Source organism: Salmo salar, chromosome 18, assembly GCF_965601325.2.
Source record: "Salmo salar chromosome 18, fSalSal1, whole genome shotgun sequence".
Lineage (NCBI taxonomy): Eukaryota > Metazoa > Chordata > Actinopteri > Salmoniformes > Salmonidae > Salmo > Salmo salar.
In genome coordinates this window covers 82,906,161-82,927,740 of record NC_138308.1, presented here as the reverse complement: position 1 = coordinate 82,927,740, position 21,580 = coordinate 82,906,161, and the positions used below count along the sequence as shown (strand labels likewise).

Below are 21,580 nucleotides of genomic sequence, written 5' to 3'. Positions count from 1 at the left end.
AATCATGTATGTCAGTGTGTCAAATATGTAACTTAAAAACACTTTATGATAAAAGCACTGTGTGGGAGTATCCCTAACCTTGCCAACAGACAAAGAGCTATGAGTGGATCAGTGGTTCACCAATCAGGGCCTTGATTGGCTTGGCAACAGTAGCAAGGTGTGATGTGTAATTAAAACACTTTTTATGGGGGAGACATTTATTTGGTTCCATCAGGCGACATCCTGACAACTGATAAACATAAATGTTCTTGCAACGTTCCCATGTCTAGAACATTAATATCTTATATTCTGAGAACATGGCAACCATGTTCTGTGTATGTTTGGTGGGACTTTGATGGAATATTCTCCTCGCCCACAGAAAACCGGACACATGAATGTTCCATAAAACGCATCCAGAACATTAATGTTGTATATTCTGAAAGCATGGCAAACATTTATTTATTTATTTTTATTTCACCTTTATTTAACCAGGTAGGCTAGTTGAGAACAAGTTCTCATTTACAATTGCGACCTGGCCAAGAATAAAGCAAAGCAGTATGACACAGACAACAACACAGAGTTACACATGGAATAAACAAACATACAGTCAATAATACAGTAGAAAAAGTCTATATACAGTGTGTCTATATAGATATTTTACATGTACATTTTAGTCATTTAGGAGACGCTCTTATCCAGAGCGACTTACAGTAGTGAATGCATACATTTCATACAATTTTTTTTTCTTCCATACTGTCCCCCCGTGGGAATCAAACCCACAACCCTGGCGTTGCAAACACCATGCTTTACCAACTGAGCCACAGGGAAGGCTCCCCTAAGTTGTGTTTGACATTAAGGTAATGTTCTCCTAACTTTAACACCAAATCCCGCTAAAAGGTTCTCAGAAGGTTTTTGCTAACACAGATACAATGTTCCCCTAACAAACAAAAACACTGGACACTCAAACGTTAACGGAATATTACGGGTAACATTACAAAAACGTTCTCTCTTCCTAGAATTGTTAGCTAGGATCCCCGTGTGTGTGCGTGTGTGTGTGAGTGAGTGCGCTAGTTTAGTTCATTCCGCCACCACGACTGGGGGACCGGAGAGCGCGTGCGCGCATTCAGTTTGGCTATTGAAGAAAATCGGTCTCGAAAGAACTGACTGTCTCGATCGTGCACGAGGGATCTCAAAGCATTGATGATAGACAGCGGCAGAGCAGCGCAAGCAGCGACTTGCCGACTGCGACAGCGGGACAGAGCGGCAATTAAATGTAAAACGACCGATTTCACAGCGTTTTCGAAGTCCTAAAGCCCTGTTCCTATCATGAATGAATAGATGACGAAGAGGAACCAGGGAAAGGAAGACTGGAGGTTCGCTTCTCTCATCACGGGGTGCGGGTGAAAGAGGGGTAACATTGGTCAAAAACGTAAAAAGAGAATAACCGCACTATTATCAGTCGCGTCTGTCTGTCGTGAGATGACAAAGGTGGGTGATAAAGAATGTGTCTTTTTGTTTATCTGTAAGAGCACCAGTTTTATTTTAAACCGCGTTTATCGCTATTTCATCCATTTTGATGGGGGATATGTATATGGGTATTTCTGCTGGCATTTCCCCCGGTAGGCTAGTCTAAATCAGAATACCTTATTGTGTCGTTTCATTGTTTTTCCAACGTCACCGCCACTGGTGACCCCCTGCCCCTGGTTTTAAGTCTTTAAATGCTTGGTGCTGCGGTGTTGTCAGTCACAATGATGAACAGGCAACGACGTTCCCATAGGCTGTTGTGACACTGACAAGATACATGGTGCATGTGTCATTTCAACCCGCCAGTTGTTCACTCGCCGGTTCTCATGGTATCATTATTATTGAGTGTGAAATGAATTATCCCAATTCCCAATATTGACAGTTGGGTCTGAGTGCCGTGCTCATATTCGCCCGGTCTTGTCCTGTCCGGTCTATAGACCTCGGACGGTAGGCTACTTTGCGAAGATGTCCAGCAATCTCTTCAAGGAAACTCACAAGTCAATAGATTATGATGCTTTTTCTATCATGATAATCTATCTGAAAACTGTATGATTGATAATTATAGCCTATCCATTATATTAAATTAAATTGGTTTAAAACTCTCCCCACGTTCATTTTCATGAAAGGAGTTGATCATTTTAGAACATGAGATGGAGAGAGGAAATGGAGAGAGGAATTATTAAAATATGATAAAACATAAAAGAGGTCAAAGATAAGAAATATATTTTAAATGCATATGATTAAATGCAAACTTTAAAAAAAATCTATAGTAATTTCCAACCTATTTGAATTAGTTTGCTATGGGTTTATTTACAGTGGACCTGGCATCTGATCAGTCAATCTACCACAGATTACTTGTTCTCACGCTATTAGCTGTCAGGTTAACAGAAGTGTGATTGTGCTGAATGTTCTCATGTAATTCATTCACTGTCAGATTCGATGTCGTTTGGACGGCAGGTAGCGTAGCGTTTAAGAGCGTTGGGCCAGTAAGCGACAAAATTGCTGTTTAGAATTCCCGAGCTGATTGGCCAAAAATTATTTCGGAGTTCCTTTGAGCAATGCACTTAACCAGAATTGTTCCTGTAAGTTGCTCTGGGTATAAAATGTGACACGAGTGAGGAATATGCCATGTAATGTAGCATACCCCCCCAATCAATTTATTTCAATTGAACGTTTCTGTGTGCGTGCATATGCAGATCCACCACAGTGTATTCAACTGAGGACAAATCAAGTGTATGGAGACCGTTGCACCACAGTATAGCATTAACCCCTAAGCCCAATTCATACAGACTTGTATCTCATTAACTCATTCAGATGTATGACATACACACCACTCTAAATGCTATAGTAACAAGATGCAAAATCATAGGTCATGCACAAGCAGTGTTGTAGGGTGTTGGCTTTGTCTTCCCGGCTGTGGAAACACAATACAGAACAATGAATGTGTGCTCTTGAAGTGACAATTCAGGCTTATGGATAACAGTGATAGCAGCCGCCACACACACACACACGCGTGCGCGCGCTTCCACACGCACAGTTACACACTTTCTCTCTCCCTCCCCCTCTTTCTCTTGCTCTTACTGTCCCCCTCTCTCCCTCCCCATCTCTCTCTCTCTCTACATGTCCCTCTCAATTCAATTCAATTCTCTCTCCCTCTCTCTCCCATCCTACCCCTTTCTCTCTCCCTGTTCCCATCTCCTCTCTTCCTGTTCCCATCTCCTCTCTTCCTGTTCCCATCTCCTCTCTCTCTCCATGTTCCCATCTCCTCTCTCTCGCCCTGTTCCCATCTCATCTTTCTCTACCTGTTCACGTTTCTGTCTCTCTCTCTCTCTCTCTCTCTGACCCCCCTCCTCTCTCCTCCCTCCCCCTCTCGCTCTTCTTTGCTGTCCCCCCTCTCTCTCGCTCTCTCTCTCACCCCCTCTCTCTCTCTCTCTCTCTCTCTCTCTCCCTTTCTCTTGTTCCCTGTAACCTCCTCTCTCTCTTTCTCTCTTTCTCCCTCGCTCTCTCTAGCTCTCTGTGTCCCTCTCTCTCTACATCTCTCTTTCTCTCACCCACCCTCTCACCCCTCTCTTCTTCTCTATCTCTCTCCCCCTCCCCTCTCTTTCTCTCTTTCTCCCTCGCTCTCTCTAGCTCTCTGTGTCCCTCTCTCTCTACATCTCTCTTTCTCTCACCCACCCTCTCACCCCTCTCTTCTTCTCTATCTCTCTCCCCCTCCCCTCTCTTTCTCTCTTTCTCCCTCGCTCTCTCTAGCTCTCTGTGTCCCTCTCTCTCTACATCTCTCTTTCTCTCACCCACCCTCTCACCCCTCTCTTCTTCTCTATCTCTCTCCCCCTCCCCTCTCTCTCTCTCTCTCGCTCTCTCTCTCTCTCTCTCTCTGTCTCTCTCTCTCTGCCTTTCTCCCTCTCTCAATTCAATTCAAGGACTTTATTGGCATGGGAAACATATGTTAACATCTCTCTCTCTCTCTCTCTCCCCTCTATTCATCTCTCCCCCCCCCCTCCCCCTCTCCCTCTCTCTGCTCAGTGGGAAAGTTAATATGATAAAGTGTGTTTACTCCATCGATCCAGATAACCTTTTACACAGTGGCTTAGACCGCTGGTGTCAAGGGACATATTACTCAGATGTATGTCTAGATTCTGTAGGCTCTATCTGTAGCCTGATCCCAGATCTGTATATGCTTTAGCCAGCTCCTTTGGCTGTTGTTATCATGCCGTACATAGCAATGACAGTCAGAGGAGTACACTAAAGCAGTGGTTTTCAAACCTCTCCTCTGGGACCCCCAGACGATTCACCAAGTCAAGGGCTTGATGATTAGTTGACAAGTTGAATCAGGTGTGCTAGCTGTGGAAGTTAAAATACATGGGACGGCTGGGGGGCCCCGAGGAGAGTTTTGAGAACACCCTGGGCTAAAGCACTTACGGATCTGGGACCAGGCTGCATAGCTCCTCATACCTCATCCCTCTCTGCAGTTTTGTGGTGTGTAATTGTATGGTGTGTGTAGATGTACGGTGTGTAGTTGTGTGGTGTGTAGTTGTGTGGTGTGTAGTTGTGTAGTTGTATGTTGTGTGTAGTTGTATGTTGTGTATGGTGTGTAGTTGTGTGGTGTGTAGTTGTGTGGTGTGTAGTTGTGTAGTTGTATGTTGTGTGTAATTGTGTGGTGTGTAGTTGTGTGGTGTGTAGATGTGTGGTGTGTAGTTGTATGTTGTGTGTAGTTGTAGGGTGTGTGTAGTTGTGTGGTGTGTGGTTGTGTGGTGTGTAGTTGTGTAGTTGTATGTAGTTGTGTGGTGTGTAGATGTGTGGTGTGTAGTTGTATGGTGTGTAGTTGTGAGGTGGCTGGTGGCCTCAGTGCACACTGGCATTTAGAAGGAGTGTGAGCCTGATTACAGACCTGGTGATTAAATATTTACTTGCAGCATCTCAGCAGCCGCAGAGGGGTGTGTGTGTGTGTAAGAGAGAGTGGGGAGACCAAACAAGTGTGTGTGTGTGTGTGTGTTAAATGAGAGATAAAATCAATGTGGTAATGGGGAGTTAGCTACTACAGTTAGGGTCCAGGAGTTTCCCTGACCGCATTGATGGGTTATCCTCTCCTATGTTACCATCTTGCGAAGCGAGCATTCTGCATAGTGCCCACTGTCAGTCTGACAACGTGGCCAAACAGCTAGAGAAACAGATGGGCAGGGTTTGCAGAGCCGAGTGGGAGCCAGAGGTTGGGCGTGTGTCCAGTGGACCCGGGCTGCCCTTGGTGGTGCAAAAACAACATCATTTTCATCTCTTTGTAGATGTACAGTACAACATCCCCATCCATGGGGACCTGGATTAAACGGACCGTCAGGGATTACTGTTTAAAAAGCCCTGTATCTGGCTGACCTCTATGTCGACTGGGGACTGGGCGCGCGAGACACATGCACGCACGCACGCACATAAACACTCACACAATAAACACAGACAAACACACACACAATACACACAAGGGGTAGGGGGTGAAATAACGGGATGGGTGTGGTTGGCTTTGTATAGCAGGTGTGGATATGGATATTATTTGCCCTCAATTCCTTGTCCTTATTTTGAGCAGCTGTGGCAGAATGATCTCAAGGGATTTTCAGGTCAAATAGAATCTGATCCACCAACATGTTACCAAAAACGTTGAAACTCATAAGCAAAGGTCGTGTTCGAACACGCAAGAATAAAGCAACACGTTTTGAAGCAGAAAATTGTTATTGATCAAGTTTAATCCTGCTTTGTGCCTTCTAAACATGTCTTTGTCCTGATTGGCTGTATGTGGTTGGCACTTTGGGGCGTGGTTGTGATGGTGAAGGTCTGGGGTAGGGGCCTACACCACAGGTGTGGCTGGGGTCCTGGGTGAAGTTTCCCTATAGGTACAGATCTAGGATCAGCGTCCCCATGCCACAGTCCTAACCTTAACCATTAGTAGGTGAAACCAAAGCTGTGACTGGCAGAGTGGGCGTGGCTGTTAGAGTTGCCCTCCAGCTCCACCACTATCATTCTAATGAACCTGAGGAAAGACTACCCCTCGGAGGAAGGAAACACAACACACTTCGCCACGGAGAAATCATCAAACAAACACGTGCCCTGCCGAACGGCTTCCACGTACATAGGTTCAGTTTGGTCCTAGCAGAACTCGGCTAGGAGAAGCGAACATCTGTGCTCGTATACTCGCACTAAAGAGCTTCGCTTGAAAAATGAGAAAAAAACGACAATACTGTTGTTTGTACATCTTGAGCCACAGTAGCAACAACATAGCACTTCATCAAAATATATCAATCAAGAAATCCATTCATTTTGACTTTTTGCAGAGGACATCCTAGTCATGCAATTTTACATCTAGCTAAGATGTTTGGTGTATTACTCGTCAAGTGAAAAAATGTGCATGAAAACTAGAAGTAACTGCAGACAGTAGGGCCTCTCTGCTGCTGCGCTCTCTCCTCTCTCTCGTTGAATGACAGCAAACACTTCATTGAAGAATCCCGTCCATACTTCCCACCCCTACTGTTGACCAATCACTGACGAAGGGGCGTAGACTTCGGGTCCCCAATTTCGACTTGCCTCAAGAAAAAATGTTGTGTGCTCAAACAGCAAAATGAACAAAAACATATACAGTTGAAGTCAGAAGTTTACAGACACTTAGGTTGGAGCCATTAAAACTCGTTTTTCAACAACTCCACACATTTCTTGTTAACAAACTATAGTTTTGGCAAGTCAGGTAGGACATCTACTTTGTGCATGACACAAGTAATTTTTCCAACAATTGTTTACAGACAGATTATTTCACTTATAATTCACTGTATCTGTCACGGCTGTCAAAAGGAGCAGACCAAAGTGCAGCGTGGTTGTAGTTCCACATTTTATTAAATCCGTGAAACTTTGCAATACATAAATAACTGAAATTAACAAAACAACAAACCGTGACGCAGAGAGAAACAAACACTACTCAAAATATATTAACCCACAAAAACCCAGGAAGAAAAACCCCTACTTAAATATGATCTCCAATCAGAGACATCGAGGACCAGCTGCCTCCAATTGGATATCAACCCAAAAAAACCCAACATAGAAATAGAAACCTAGAACATAAACATAGAAATACAAAATATAGAAAAACACAAAACACCCCCTGTCACGCCCTGACCTACTCTACTATAGAAAATGACATCTTACTAGGATCAGGACGTGACAGTATCCCAATTCCAGTGGGTCAGAAGTTTACATACACTAAGTTGACTGTGCCTTTAAACAGCGTGGAAAATTCCAGAAAATGATGTCATGGCTATAGAAGCTTCTGATAGGCTAATTTACATAATTTGAGTCAATTGGAGGTGTACCTGTTGATGTATTTCAAGATCTACCTTCAAACTCAGTTCCTCTTTGCTTGACATCATGGGAAAATCAAAAGAAATCGGTCAAGACCTCAGAAAAGAAATTGTAGACCTCCACAAGTCTGGTTCATCCTTGGGAGTAATTTCCAAATGCCTGAAGATACCACGTTCATCTGTACAAACAATAGTACGCAAGTATAAACACTATGTGTCATGACTTCTACCGAAGTCGATGCCCCTCCTTGCTCGGGTGGTGCTCGGCGGTCGACGTCACCGGTCTTCTAGCCATCATTGATCAGTTTTTCATTTTCCATTGGTTTTGTCTTGTCTTCCTACACACCTGGTTCCCATCCCATTCATTACATGTTGTGTATTTAACCCTCTGTTTTCCCTCATCCTTGTCGGTGATTGTTTGTGAGTTATGTACACATGTATTTTGTATCGGTGGGTAACGGGTTATTTTTACCCATGTTATTTGTGTACTTTGGTTTTGGAGTTAGTTTTTTTGTTAATTAAAATACTCCAGTTTAACCAAGTTGGTTTCTCCTGCGCCTGACTTCCCTGCCACCTACAAACATGACTATGACACTATGGGACCACACAGCCGCCATAACGCTCAGGAAGAAGACGCGTTCTGTCTCCTAGAGATGAACGTACTTTGGTGCGAAAAGTGCAAATCAATCCCAGAACAACAGCAAAGGACCTTGTGAAGATGCTGGAGGAAACAGGTACAAAAGTATCGATATCCTCAGTAAAACGAGTCCTATATCGATATAACCTGAAAGGCCGCTCAGCAAGGAAGATGCCACTGCTCCAAAACCGCCATAAAAAAGCCAGACTATGGTTTGCAACTGCACATGGGGACAACGATCGTACTTTTTGGAGAAATGTTCTCTAGTCTGATGAAACAAAAATAGAACTGTTTGGCCATAATGACCATCATTATGTTTGGAAGAAAAAGGGGGAGGCTTGCAAGCGAGGAACACCATCCCAACCGTGAAGCACGGGGTTAGCAGCATCATGTTGTGGGGGTGCTTTGTTGCAGGAGGGACAGGTGCACTTAACAAAATAGATGGCATCATGAAGAGAGAAAAGTATGTGGATATATTGAAGCAACATCTCAAGACATCAGTCAGGAAGTTAAAGCTTGGTTGCAAATGGGTCTTCCAAATGGCCAATGAGCCCAAGCATACTTCCAATGTTGTGGAAAAATGGCTTAAGGACAACAAAGTCAAGGTATTGGAGTGGCCATCACTTTGCCCTGACCTCAATCCTACAGAAAATGTGTGGGCAGAACTGAAAAAGCGTGTGCGAGCAAGGAGGCCTACAAACCTGACTCAGATACACCAGCTCTGTCAGGAGGAATGGGCCAAAATTCACCCAACTTATTGTGGGAAGCTTGTGGAAGGCTACATGAAACGTTTGACCCAAGTTAAACAATTTTAAAGGCAATGCTACCAAATACTAATTGAGTGTATGTAAACTTCTGACCCACTGGGAATGTGATGAAAGAAATAAAAGCTGAAATAAGTCATTCTCTCTACTATTATTCTGACATTTCACGTTCTTAAAAAAATATGGTGATCATAACTGACCTAAGACAGGTATTTTTAATAGGATTAAATGTCAGGAATTGTGAAAAATTGAGTTTAAATGTATTTGGCTTAGGTGTGTATAAACTTCCGACTTCGACTGTATTATTTTGTCATGATATATATGCAAACTGTTTAGACTGGGAAGCATGCGGCAGGCTTTAGCCCGGCGCACAATGATGATGTAACTGAACAGCACCAGCGGCAATATGCCATCTGGGCTCACTCTAGAATTCTCATCGGGCCTGACATTTCGATCCCAGTCTGACCCAAGTCCTGTGAGCTGAAGCCATTGCTCAGTCCAACAACACAGAAATTAAATGTGCCCGAACCCGAAATAAATCCTGATTTCTACAAACCAGTATATTGATATTAACTTGTTGATTTTAACTTTTAACTGGTGCTGAGAACAATGCGGTGGAGGCGGGCAGCAGCGGATTGAGGAGACAAAGAAACATCCGTTGGGCCTAGAAAAAACGCAGAGGAAATATGACCTAGTTATGATCAACCTAATGAAGCAAATGTTGGAATAAAGGAGACTAATGCAATTGAAGGCATGTACACTAGCTCATCTTGATAAATCAATGTCCGATTTTTGTTTGGATATTTGGTAACAACTAAGCAGGGAAAATGTTAGCTAAATTGAGGTGAGTGCTCATCTTCACTCTAGTTTGCGCATATATTAATAAACAGAACATTTTGCTAGCATGTTATGTACTTCTCCACAGTAGTCTGTTCTACTCCCTAACAAAAGCTTGTGACTTGTCTGATAATCAGTCAATGTGATTTCGTTTCACTAAATCTCTTTCTGTATATTTGGTTCATTGATCTCTCACTGGGCGTGTGGAGGTGGTAGCTAATTTATTTGTTTGCTCATCTATCACTTTTCAGAAACGTTTAGCGTGCAATAATGTAGCCTAAATCAAATGTATTATTATTTTTCTCGACTCACCTAGCAGCCTCAAATAATCTATCCGCCATTGAGCTGTGAGAAAGCGTCATGTCTTAACGTAACTCTTCCTACTTCTATATAATCATTCATTCATTCATGTCATTACACAGTATGAGTCATTCATGTCTTTAAATATTTTGAAATGAAATAACAAATGGAGCCTTGTGTAATGAACACGATGGGAGACAGAGAGCTGGTTTCAAGCGCAGGGCGCAGCAGGTGTTTATTGGTAAAGGACCACAGGAGGAGGCAGGTAGCTGGGTCCAGGGGCAGGCAGAAGGTCATACACAGGGGTCCAAAAGGGCAACAGTACAGGCAGGGAAAGGCTAGTGACGTTGTCCAGGAGATCAGGTAATAGGTAGAGAACAGGAAATGCAGGGAATAAGCAAAAGGCGTCGTTAGTGAGTCAGGCAAAACTATCATACATGGGAGTAGTAAATCACAGGGAATTCCCAGCACCCTGAAAGACGTGTCACAAATCAAACAATACCTCACAGTGATGGGGTGCAAAGAACTGAATGAAATAGTGTGTGATAATGACATACAGGTGTGTGAACAGGTGATTAGAATTCAGGTGATTGGGATTTGGAGAGTGAGCTGCGTTCAGGGGATCTAGGTGTTTGAGAGTGTGAGTTGGAAAGTGGGCTGGAAAGTGAGCTGCGTTCATGGGATCTAGGTATTTGAGAGTGTGAGCTGGAAAGTGGGCTGGAAAGTGAGCTGCGTTCAGGAGATCTACGTGTTTGAGGGTGTGAGCTGGAAAGTGGGCTGGAAAGTGAGCTGCGTTCAGGAGATCTACGTGTTTGAGGGTGTGCGTTGGACGCAGACGTTACACCTTGAATAATGAAGCAATAAATATATAACTTGATTTTCATCCAAACTCCTATTTGAATAATCGCTCAAAAGCCCAGTGTTTTAAATGTATGTTTGATTAGAAAAACATTTGGATCAGTTATGGGTCTACTTTTGATAGTTTACAAGGTCCAGCAAGGCGCATTAGCAGGGCAGTCATAGGGTGCATTTTGTTAGGATGTATCAGTGATAACAGATGCCATTAAAATATGGTCTTCTTCTGTACTGAGATGCGCTGCCTGTCATGGTCTTGTGGCTCATCATTCTCCCGAAGTGCACTCCAGCCTATTCGTATCAAAAATTGAAACATTTCAATCAAATTTCTCTGGCCCAGCCAATATTGGAGACCTGGTGTGTCTACAACTGCTGTGGCTGAGAGAGAGCTAAAAGGTGTACAGACACACACCGTTTTTTTTTTCTTAAGCCAGTAAGACAACCCGGAAACCCACCGGGTACTCTGAATAATACTGTGAGTTGCCGTGAATTCATTTTGGACTTGGGGACTGTGAAGAGATCCCTGGTATGCCATGTCTTGTGGGTTGTGCATGGGTGTCTGAGCTGAATGTGATTTCATTATGCAGACAATCTGGAATTTTCATCACAGTAATATTTCTCATAAAAACTAGAAGAGAAGAAGTTAATCTCTCGTCAACCCTCAACCAGGAAAGACTGGCATGCATGTTGTTGATGTTAGTTCTGTATGTGCAGTTCAGGTCAAGGTGTGCTGCTCTGTTTTGAGCCAGCTGCAGCTTTGCTAGATCTTTCTTTGCTGCACCTGACCTTATTACCAGGAAGTAATCAAGATGGGACAAGATCAGAGCCTGAACAACTAGTACGGTTGATATTTGTGTCAAAAACGGAGAGAACAATATTTTTATAACAGTCATACATAAGACCGGGCCGGGCCGTCGGACACCGTCGGGTTCAGGCTGAGAATGAGAACTCTAGCTGACACAGGCCTACAAGAACAAACTGGATTGGCCGCCCAGTTACAGAGTCCAGTATCAGGACCAATTCTGTGGAAAGCCCCATTGGATATCCACAGGTGTCATAACAGACAACTAGACCTTTCACTGCTTAATAAAATGCAGTAGGATGTTTCAAACAACTTGTTTTTTATTCAAACAAATCCTTACTAGCAGCAGAAGTCAAAAACATTATTTTTTAACAGTTTTTCAACACAACAAACAATGCTCAAACAGAGTAGATAATTTGCGATGACAACAGGTTAAACTGCAGTGTACAGTTGAAAATACTGATGAAAGAAAACAGATAAAACATTAATAAAATAATAGTGTATAGGTAAAGGTGTAAAGGTCTTTCCCCTTGAGGGGCATGACTGACTGGCGGGGGTCAGTAATACCGTTACCGTAATAAATTATTATCTTCCAACTGACCTGGCTCGGTGCGGAGCAGTGTGTGAGTGTGAGAGAGAGAGTGGTGCAGAGCGACTCTCCCCTAGGGTGTCTGGAGGATTAATTAGTCTCTCCTCGGATGGAGGGTCTCTGTAACCTATGCGTCGCTGTTTGTAACATTGTTTTGTGGGGAAAAATATATACATTCTGCGCATTCATTTTGTGAAGAAGATGAATTCTCTTCTCTTCCTATAACACCTGCACCCCTTCCTCCTACACCTCCTCCTCCTGGTTGGTGTAGAGAAGAAGTTAGAGGACCGCCACCTCCTCCTCCTGGTTGGTGTAGAGGAGAAGTTAGAGGACCTCCACCTCCTCCTGGTTGGTGTAGAGGAGAAAGAGGACCGCCACCTCCTCCTCCTGGTTGGTGTAGAGGAGAAAGAGGACCGCCACCTCCTCCTCCTGGTTGGTGTAGAGGAGAAGTTAGAGGACCTCCACCTCCTCCTGGTTGGTGTAGAGGAGAAGTTAGAGGACCTCCACCTCCTCCTCCTGGTTAGTGTAGAGGAGAAGTTAGAGGACCTCCACCTCCTCCTCCTGGTTAGTGTAGAGGAGAAAGAGGACCTCTACCTCCTCCTCCTGGTTGGTGTAGAGGAGAAGTTAGAGGACCTCCACCTCCTCCTCCTCCTGGGTGGTGTAGAGGAGAAGTTAGAGGACCTCCACCCCCTCCTCCTGGTTGGTGTAGAGGAGAAGTTAGAGGACCTCCATGTCCTCCTCCTCCTGGCTGGTGTAGAGGAGAAGTTAGAGGACCGCCACCTCCTCCTGGCTGGTGTAGAGGAGAAGTTAGAGGACCTCCACCTCCTCCTCCTGGTTGGTGTAGAGGAGAAGGTAGAGGACCTACACCTCCTCCTGGTTGGTGTAGAGGAGAAGTTAGAGGACCTCCACCCCCTCCTCCTGGCTGGTGTAGAGGAGAAGTTATAGGACCTCCACCTCCTCCTCCTGGTTGGTGTAGAGGAGAAGGTAGAGGACCTCCACCTCCTCCTCCTCCTGGCTGGTGTAGAAGAGAAGTTAGAGGACCAGAGTATTTAGCGCCCGGCGAGCCACTAGAGTTAGAGGAAGCTCGAGTGGCATGTTGAATCTGATTACCGTCTTTTAGAGCTCAGCAGCGAGATATCACATTTACTGCTGCCTGCAGCCCTCCCTCTCTCACGCTTCCCCCCCTCTCTCCATCACATCCCCGTTTCTCTTCTCTCTCCTTCTCTCCTTTTTATTTGTTTCTCTCCCGGTTCCCTTTCTCTGCCCCCTCTCTCTTTTTTATTTCCTCCCCCCTCTCTTCATCACCATCTGTCTCTCTCCTTTCCTTCTTCTTGAACACCACATCTCTGTCAGAGGCTATGTGCCATCTGCTCTGGCATTTTTAGAATTAGGAGAACTTGTGGGAACAGCACATTTATTGTTACATCACAATTAATAATTCAAACAACCCCACTGGCAAACTCACAGGCACTAGCCTGAGCCCAGATCAGTTTTTACTGTTTTGCCATAGCCTTGGCACTCATTGTCACGCAAGACAGCACAAACAGATCTGGGATCAGGCTACACTCACGTGTCTATGAGGCATTACAGTACAATACATGGTATACATCCTACAGAGGAAATAAGTTCAGACAAGTGGAGCTGTATATAAGTGACTCTCATAGGAAATAAGTACCAAGGAAATGACCCCTTCATCATCGTCATCATCAGTTTGACCTATGACCTTTACCCCCTGACCTTTGTGGCATGTGTGTGTGTATGTTGTGTGTGTCTTCGGATCAGCTGGTGTTATTTGTTTCTTATTCAAGCAATTATGTTCTTAGATCCTTAGAGGTGGTTTAATAAGGAGTCTCTGTCAATATGATAAATGGGAGATGCTTACTTTGAAAATAATTGCATCTGGACTGGACAGAGTTTTCTTTACATGGCATTTAATCATTAAAATGTAGTTTCAATGTGTGATTTTGGTAACATATTGATCCAGCTTTCTGTTTCCATATTAGACATCATTAAAAGTTATGTTAAAGTTGCAACCATAGCAAACATCATATTAATAGTATGAGTATATATACATATAATAGTATATATATATATATATATATATATATATATATATATATATATATATATGACTTGCAAAAGTATTCATCCCCCTTGGCATTTTTCCTATTTTGTTGCATTAATTAAAACCTGTAATTTAAATGGATTTTTATTTGGATTTCATGAAATGGACATACATAATCCAAATTGGTGAAGTGAAATGAAAAAAATGACTTGTTTCAAAAAATTCTAAAAAATATAAAGCGGAAAAGTGGTGTGTGCATATGTATTCACCCCCTTTGCTATGAAACCCCTAAATAAGATCTGGTGCAATCAAATACATTCAGAAGTCACATAATTAGTTAAATAAAGTCCACCTGTGTGCAATCTTAGTGTCACATGATCTGTCACATGCTCTCAGTATATATATACACACCTGTTCTGAAAGGACCCAGAGTCTGCAACACCACTAAGCAAGGGGCACCACCAAGCAAGCGGCACCATGAAGACCAAGGAGCTCTCTAAACAGGTCAGGGACAAAGTTGTGGAGAAGTACAGATCAGGGTTGGGTTATGAAAAAAAAACGAAACTTTGAACATCCCACAGAGCACCATTAAATCCATTATTAAAAAAATGGAAATAATATGGCACCATAACAAACCTGCCAAGACTCACGGACCAGGCAAGGAGGGCATTAATCAGAGGCAACAAAAAAACCCAAAGATAACCCTGAAGGAGCTGCAAAACTCCACAGTGGAGATTGGAGTATCTGTCCATTGGACCACTTTAAGCTGTACACTCCACAGAGCTGGGCTTTACGGAAGAGTGGCCAAAAAAAAAGCCTTTGCTTAAAGAAAAAAATAAGCAAACACGTTTGGTGTTTCGCCAAAAGGCGTGTGGGAGACTTCCCAAACATATGGAAGAAGGTACTCTGGTCAGATGAGACTAAAATTGAGCTTTTTGACCATCAAGGAAAACGCTATGTCTGGCGTAAACCCAACACCTCTCATTACCCCGAGAAAACCATCCCCACAGTGAATCATGGCGGTGGCAGCATCATGCTGTGGGGATGTTTTTCATTAGCAGGGACTGGGAAACTGGTCAGAATTGAAGGAATGATGGATGGGGCTAAATACAGGGAAATTCTTGAGGGAAACCTATTTCAGTCTGCCAGAGATTTGAGACTGGGACGGAGGTTCACCTTCCAGCAGGACAATGACCCTAAGCCTACTGCTAAAGCAACACTCGAGTGGTTTAAGGGAAAACATTAAATGTACTGGAAGGGCCAAGTCAAAACACAGACCTCAATCCAATTGAGAATCTGTGGTATGACTTAAAGATTGCTCTACACCAGTAGAACCCATCCTACTTGAAGAAGCTGGAGCAGTTTTGCCTTGAAGAATGGGCAAAAATCCCAGTGGCTAGATGTGCCAAGCTTATAGAGACATACCCCAAGAGACTTGCAGCTGTAATTGCTGCAAAACGTGGCTCTACAAGGTATTGACTTTGGGGGGGTGAATAGTTATGCACACTCAAGTTTTCTGTTTTTTATGTCTTATTTCTTGTTTGTTTCACCAAAAATATTTTGCATCTTCAAAATGTTAGATATGTTATGTGAATCAAATGAGACAAACCCCACAATAATCTATTTTAATTCCAGGTTGTAAGAAAACAAAATAGATAAAAAGGCCAAGGGGGGTGAATACTTTCACAAGGCACTGTGTGTATATATACATATAAAATACCAGTCTCAACATCAACAGTGAAGAGACGACTCCGGGATGCTGGCCTTCTAGGCAGAGTTGCAAAGAAAAATCCATATCTCAGACTGGCCAATAAAAGATTAAGATGGGAAAAAGAATACAGACACTGGATCGAGGAACTCTGCCTTGAAGGCCAGCATCCCGGAGTCGCCTCTTCACTGTTGACGTTGAGACTGGTGGTTTGCGGGCACTATTTAATGAAGCTGCCAATTGAGGACTTGTGAGGCGTCTGTTTCTCAAACTAGACACTCTAATGTACTTGTCCTCTTGCTCAGTTGTGCACCAGGGCCTCCCACTCCTCTTTCTATTCTGGTTAGAGCCAGTTTGCGCTGTTCTGGGAAGGGAGTAGTACACAGCATTGTACGAGATCTTCAGTTTCTTGGCAATTTTTCACATGGAATAGCCTTCATTTCTCATAACAAGAATAGACTGATGAGTTTCAGAAGAAAGGGATTTGTTTCTGGCCATTTTGAGCCTGTAGTTGAACCCACAAATGCTGATGCTCCAGATAGTCTAATGATTTCTAATCATCAATTAGCCTTTTAAAATGATAACTTAGATTAGCTAACACAACATTCCATTGGAACACGAGTGATGGTTGCTGATAATGGGCCTCTGTACGCCTATGTAGATATTCCATAAAAAACCTGCAGTTTCCAGCCTGTCACAACTTCCGCCGAAGTCGGCTCCTTTCCTTGTTCGGGCAGCATTCGGTGGTCGACGTCACCGGCTTTCTAGCCATCGCCGCTCCATTTTTCATTTATCCATTTGTTTTGTCTTGTTTCCTGCACACCTGGTTTTCATTCCCCAATCACACTACATGTATTTATTCCTCTGTTCCCCCTCATGTCTTTGTGTGATATTGTTTTGTGTTACGTGTCAATTTTGACACGCTAGACTGGTGTTCATTTATTCCGTGTTTTATCCCGAGGTATGTTTATTTGTTTGAACATAATTATTGTGATTGTTTGCGCGTTTAGCACTTTTGCCAATTGGCTGGAGGTTTCGACGCAGTGGCGTCCGTCTGTTGGTTTCTCCTGCCTAAATAAAGTGTGTGCCTGTTCACAACTCTCTGCTCTCCTGCACCTGACTCCGCTCCCAGTATGCACACCATTGACACAGCCACAATATTAATTTTCAACATTAACAATATCTACACTGTATTCCGGATCAATTTGATGTTATTTTAATGGACAAAAAATGTGATTTTCTTTCAAAAACAAGGACATTTCTTAGTGACCCCAAACTTTTGAATGGTAGTGTATATACACTTACTCATTCAGGGGTTTTTCTTTATTTTAAGTTTTCCGAATTGACTGACCATCATGTCTTAATGTAATGATGGACTGTCATTTCTCTTTGCTTATTTGAGCTGTTCTTGCCATAATATGGACTTAATCTTTTACCAAATAGGGCTATCTTCTGTATACCACCCCTACCTTGTCATAACACAACTGATTGGCTCAAACGCATTAAGATGGAAAGAAATTCCACAAATTAACTTTTAACAAGGCACACCTGTTAATTGAAATGCATTCATGAAGCTGGTTGAGAGAATGCCAAGAGTGTGCAAAGCTGTTATCAAGGCAAAGGGTGGCTACTTTGAAGAATCTCAAATCTCAAATATATTTTGATTTGTTTAACACTTTTTTGGTTGCTACATGATTCCATATGTGTTATTTCATAGTTTTGATGTCTTCAATATTATTCTAAACTCAGCAAAAAAAGAAACAACCCTTTTTCAGGACCCTGTCTTTCAAAGATAATTCGTAAAAATCAAAATAACTTCACAGGTATTCATTTTAAAGGGTTTAAACACTGTTTCCCATGCTTGTTCAATGAACCATAAACAATTAATGAACATGCACCTGTGGAACTGTCGTTAAGACACTAACGGCTTACAGACGGTAGGCAATTAAGGTCACAGTTATGAAAACTTAGGACACTAAAGAGGCCTTTCTACTGACTCTGAAAAACACCAAAAGAAAGATGCCCAGGGTCCCTGCTCGTCTGCGTGAATGTGCCTTAGGCATGCTGCAAGGAGGCATGAGGACTGCAGATGTGGCCAGGGCAATAAATTACAATGTCCGGAATGTGAGATGCCTAAGACAGCGCTACAGGGAGACATGACGGACAGCTGCTTGTCCTCACAGTGGGAGAACACGTGTAACAACACCTGCACAGGATCGGTACATCCGAACATCACACCTGGGGGACAGATACAGGATGGCAACAACAACTGCCCGAGTTACGCCAGGAACGCACAATCCCTCCATCAGTGCTCAGACTGTCTGCAATAGGCTGAGAGAGGCTGGACTAAGGGCTTGTAGGCCTGTTGTAAGGCAGGTCCTCACCAGACATCACCGACAACTACGTCGCCTATGGGCACAAACCCACCGTCGCTGGACCAGACAGAACTGGCAAAAAGTGCTCTTCAATGACCAGTCGCGGTTTTGTCTCACCAGGGTTGATGGTTGGATTCGCGTTTATCATCGAAGGAATGAGCGTTAAACCGAGGCCTGTACTCTGGAGCGGGATCGATTTGGAGGTGGAGGGTCGGTCATGGTCTGGGCCCTGTGTGTCACAGTATCATCGGACTGAGCTTGTTGTCATTGCAGGCAATCTCAATGCTGTGCGTTACAGGGGAGACATCCTCCTCCCTCATGTGGTACCCTTCCTGCTGGCTCATCCTGACATGACCCTGCAGCATGACAATGCCACCAGCCATACTGCTCATTCTGTGCGTGACTTCCTGCAAGACAGAAATGTCAGTGTTCTCCCATGGCCAGCGAAGAGCCCGGATCTCGTCTGGGACCTGTTGGAACGGAGGGTGAGGGTGAGGGCATTCCCCCCAGAAATGTCCGGGAACTTGCAGGTGTCTTTGTGGAAGAGTGGGGTAACATCTTCCAGCAAGAACTGGCAAATCTGGTGCAGTCCATGAGGAGGAGATGCACTGCAGTACTTAATGCAGCTGGTGGTTACACCAGATACTGACTGTTACTTTTTGATCCCCCCCCCCCCCCCCCCCCCCTTTGTTCAGGGACACATTATTCCATTTCTGTTAGTCAAATGTCTGTGGAACATGTTCAGTTTATGTCTCAGTTGCTGAATCTTGTTATGTTCATACAAATATTTACACATGTTAAGTTTGCTGAAAATAAACACAGTTGATAGTGAGAGGACATTTCATTTTTTACAATGTTTACAATGTAGAAAATACTCAAAATAAAGAAAAACCCTTGAGTCAGTAGGCGTGTCCAAACTTTTGACTGGTACTGTATATATATATATATATAGTTTTAGTCACAATAATATTAATCACTATGTAGAAATCATGACGATCGCTGTGTGTGTGTGTGTGTGTGTGTGTGTGTGTGTGTGTGTGTGTGTGTGTGTGTGTGTGGTGTGTATCCTACTTTCCCCGACATCCCAGTTAATGGTGTGTTTATTTGTCTCCCTCTACATTAATACAACAAACAAATAAAATACATCTGAAATCCCCCCCACACACACATGCACGCACACACTGTATTCTACATCTACACGCCAATCAACAAACCACGACCTCTTTCATGTTCTTACTGTCTAACCTCACGTTGCTTTGCTTGCTGCTGCTCTTTCATCCTAAACACAGTGTTCTGGGCTGAGACAAACCAAGCTCTTTCATCCTAAACACAGTGTTCTGGGCTGAGACAAACCAAGCTCTTTCATCCTAAACACAGTGTTCTGGGCTGAGACAAACCAAGCTCTTTCATCCTAAACACAGTGTTCTGGGCTGAGAGAAACCAAGCTCTTTCATCCTAAACACAGTGTTCTGGGCTGAGACAAACCAAGCTCTTTCATCCTAAACACAATGTTCTGGGCTAAGAGAAACCAAGCTCTTTCATCCTAAACACAGTGTTCTGGGCTGAGACAAACCAAGCTCTTTCATCCTAAACACAGTGTTCTGGGCTAAGAGAAACCAAGCTCTTTCATCCTAAACACAGTGTTCTGGGCTGAGACAAACCAAGCTCTTTCATCCTAAACAGTGTTATGGGCTGAGAGAAACCAAGCTCTTTCATCCTAAACAGTGTTATGGGCTGAGAGAAACCAAGCTCTTTCATCCTAAACACAGTGTTCTGGGCTGAGAGACACCGAGCTCTTTCATCCTAAACACAGTGTTCTGGGCTGAGACAAACCAAGCTCTTTCATCCTAAACACAGTGTTCTGGGCTGAGAGACACCGAGCTCTTTCATCCTAAACACAGTGTTCTGGGCTGAGACAAACCAAGCTCTTTCATCCTAAACACAGTGTTCTGGGCTGAGAGACACCAAGCTCTTTCATCCTAAACACAGTGTTCTGGGCTGAGAGACACCAAGCTCTAGCTGCCCAGGCTTTGGTCCAATCTATCAACCACGACAGACGTGTATCAACCACACACGCACACACACACACACAGCGCTGCTTTTGGCCCTGCGATCACTGGTAAGTGCTGTTGTGCTTAAAGGCAGGGTTAGGCTGTGTGTGTGTGTGTGTGTGTGTGTGTAGAGAGAGGGCAATGTGAAGAGCTTGATACTGTTTACAATTATCTCGCTAAATTAGATGCAGGTTTGCACAACAGCATTGTGATAACTCACTGTGCTTGGCAGTGCGACAGCATCGTGGGTAACTGACTGCTTGGCAGTGCGACAGCATCGTGGTAACTGACTGTGCTTGGCAGTGCGACAGCATCGTGGTAACTGACTGTGCTTGGCAATGCGACAGCATCGTGGTAACGGACTGTGCTTGGCAGTGCGACAGCATCGTGGTAACTGACTGTGCTTGGCAGTGCGACAGCATCGTAATAACTGACTGTGCTTGGCAGTGCGACAGCATCGTGGTAACTGACTGTGCTTGGTAGTGCGACAGCATCGTGGTAACTGACTGTGCTTGGCAGCATGTGTGTGAAAGTGGTTCAAGTGTGTTTCGGAGAAGAGGGACCTGAAGCGTAAACTAATTTGGTGATGAGATGCGTATTATGTAAATGAACAGCTGACCTGTCAGTTCAAGCAGAGGCCAACCCCCCCCCCCCCACACACACACACACACAACACACACACACACACACACACACACACACACACAGACACACACAGACAGACACACACACACAGATAGACAGACAGACAGACCTAAATGCTTTATTTGGGGTGAATTATCCTTCCGCCATCCAAAACAACGAAAGTGGAGCAATCTTTTTGAGTGTTTTAGAGAATTAGGATCAGTTTTTGGGCTCTATTTCAGATAGAAACTGAGTCAGTAATGGTCTGTTTGGGTGATTCAAAAGACTCACAGACCGTTTTTCTAATTCACGATTATGAGAAAAAAAAATGATGATTGTTGTTTCCCAAATTGCTTTATATGTTTGTTGTTCAATTGTATTTTTCTATAAATGGCAATGTCATATTTGGGAACATTTGAAACGCTTTTATATAACCTACTTTTACTCTCCCTCTCCCTCTCGTTCTGTCTCTTTCTCCATCTTGTTCTTTCTCTCTCTTCTCTCTCTCTCTCCTCTCTGGGAGTGTTGTTCCTTCATAGATGCAGCAAAACAGCAATACACGTCTCAGGACCACAGAGTTTGTCTCAGTGTGTCTGGCTAATAGGGTGTGGCCCAAGACAACGGTTGCATCCCAAATTAAAT

The 21,580-nt window shown here is 43.7% G+C and overlaps 1 protein-coding gene across 1 annotated transcript in view; it reads left to right on the top strand.

The window, feature by feature from the left end:
* The first annotated feature begins 1,092 nt into the window (after positions 1-1,092).
* LOC106577858 (galactose-3-O-sulfotransferase 3-like) overlaps positions 1,093-21,580 on the top strand; it is a 35,584-nt gene continuing 15,096 nt past the window's right edge. Inside the window, exon 1 of the mRNA XM_014156262.3 lies at positions 1,093-1,467. The gene's annotated coding sequence lies outside the window, so the exon portion shown is untranslated. The remainder of the gene's footprint in view (positions 1,468-21,580) is intronic.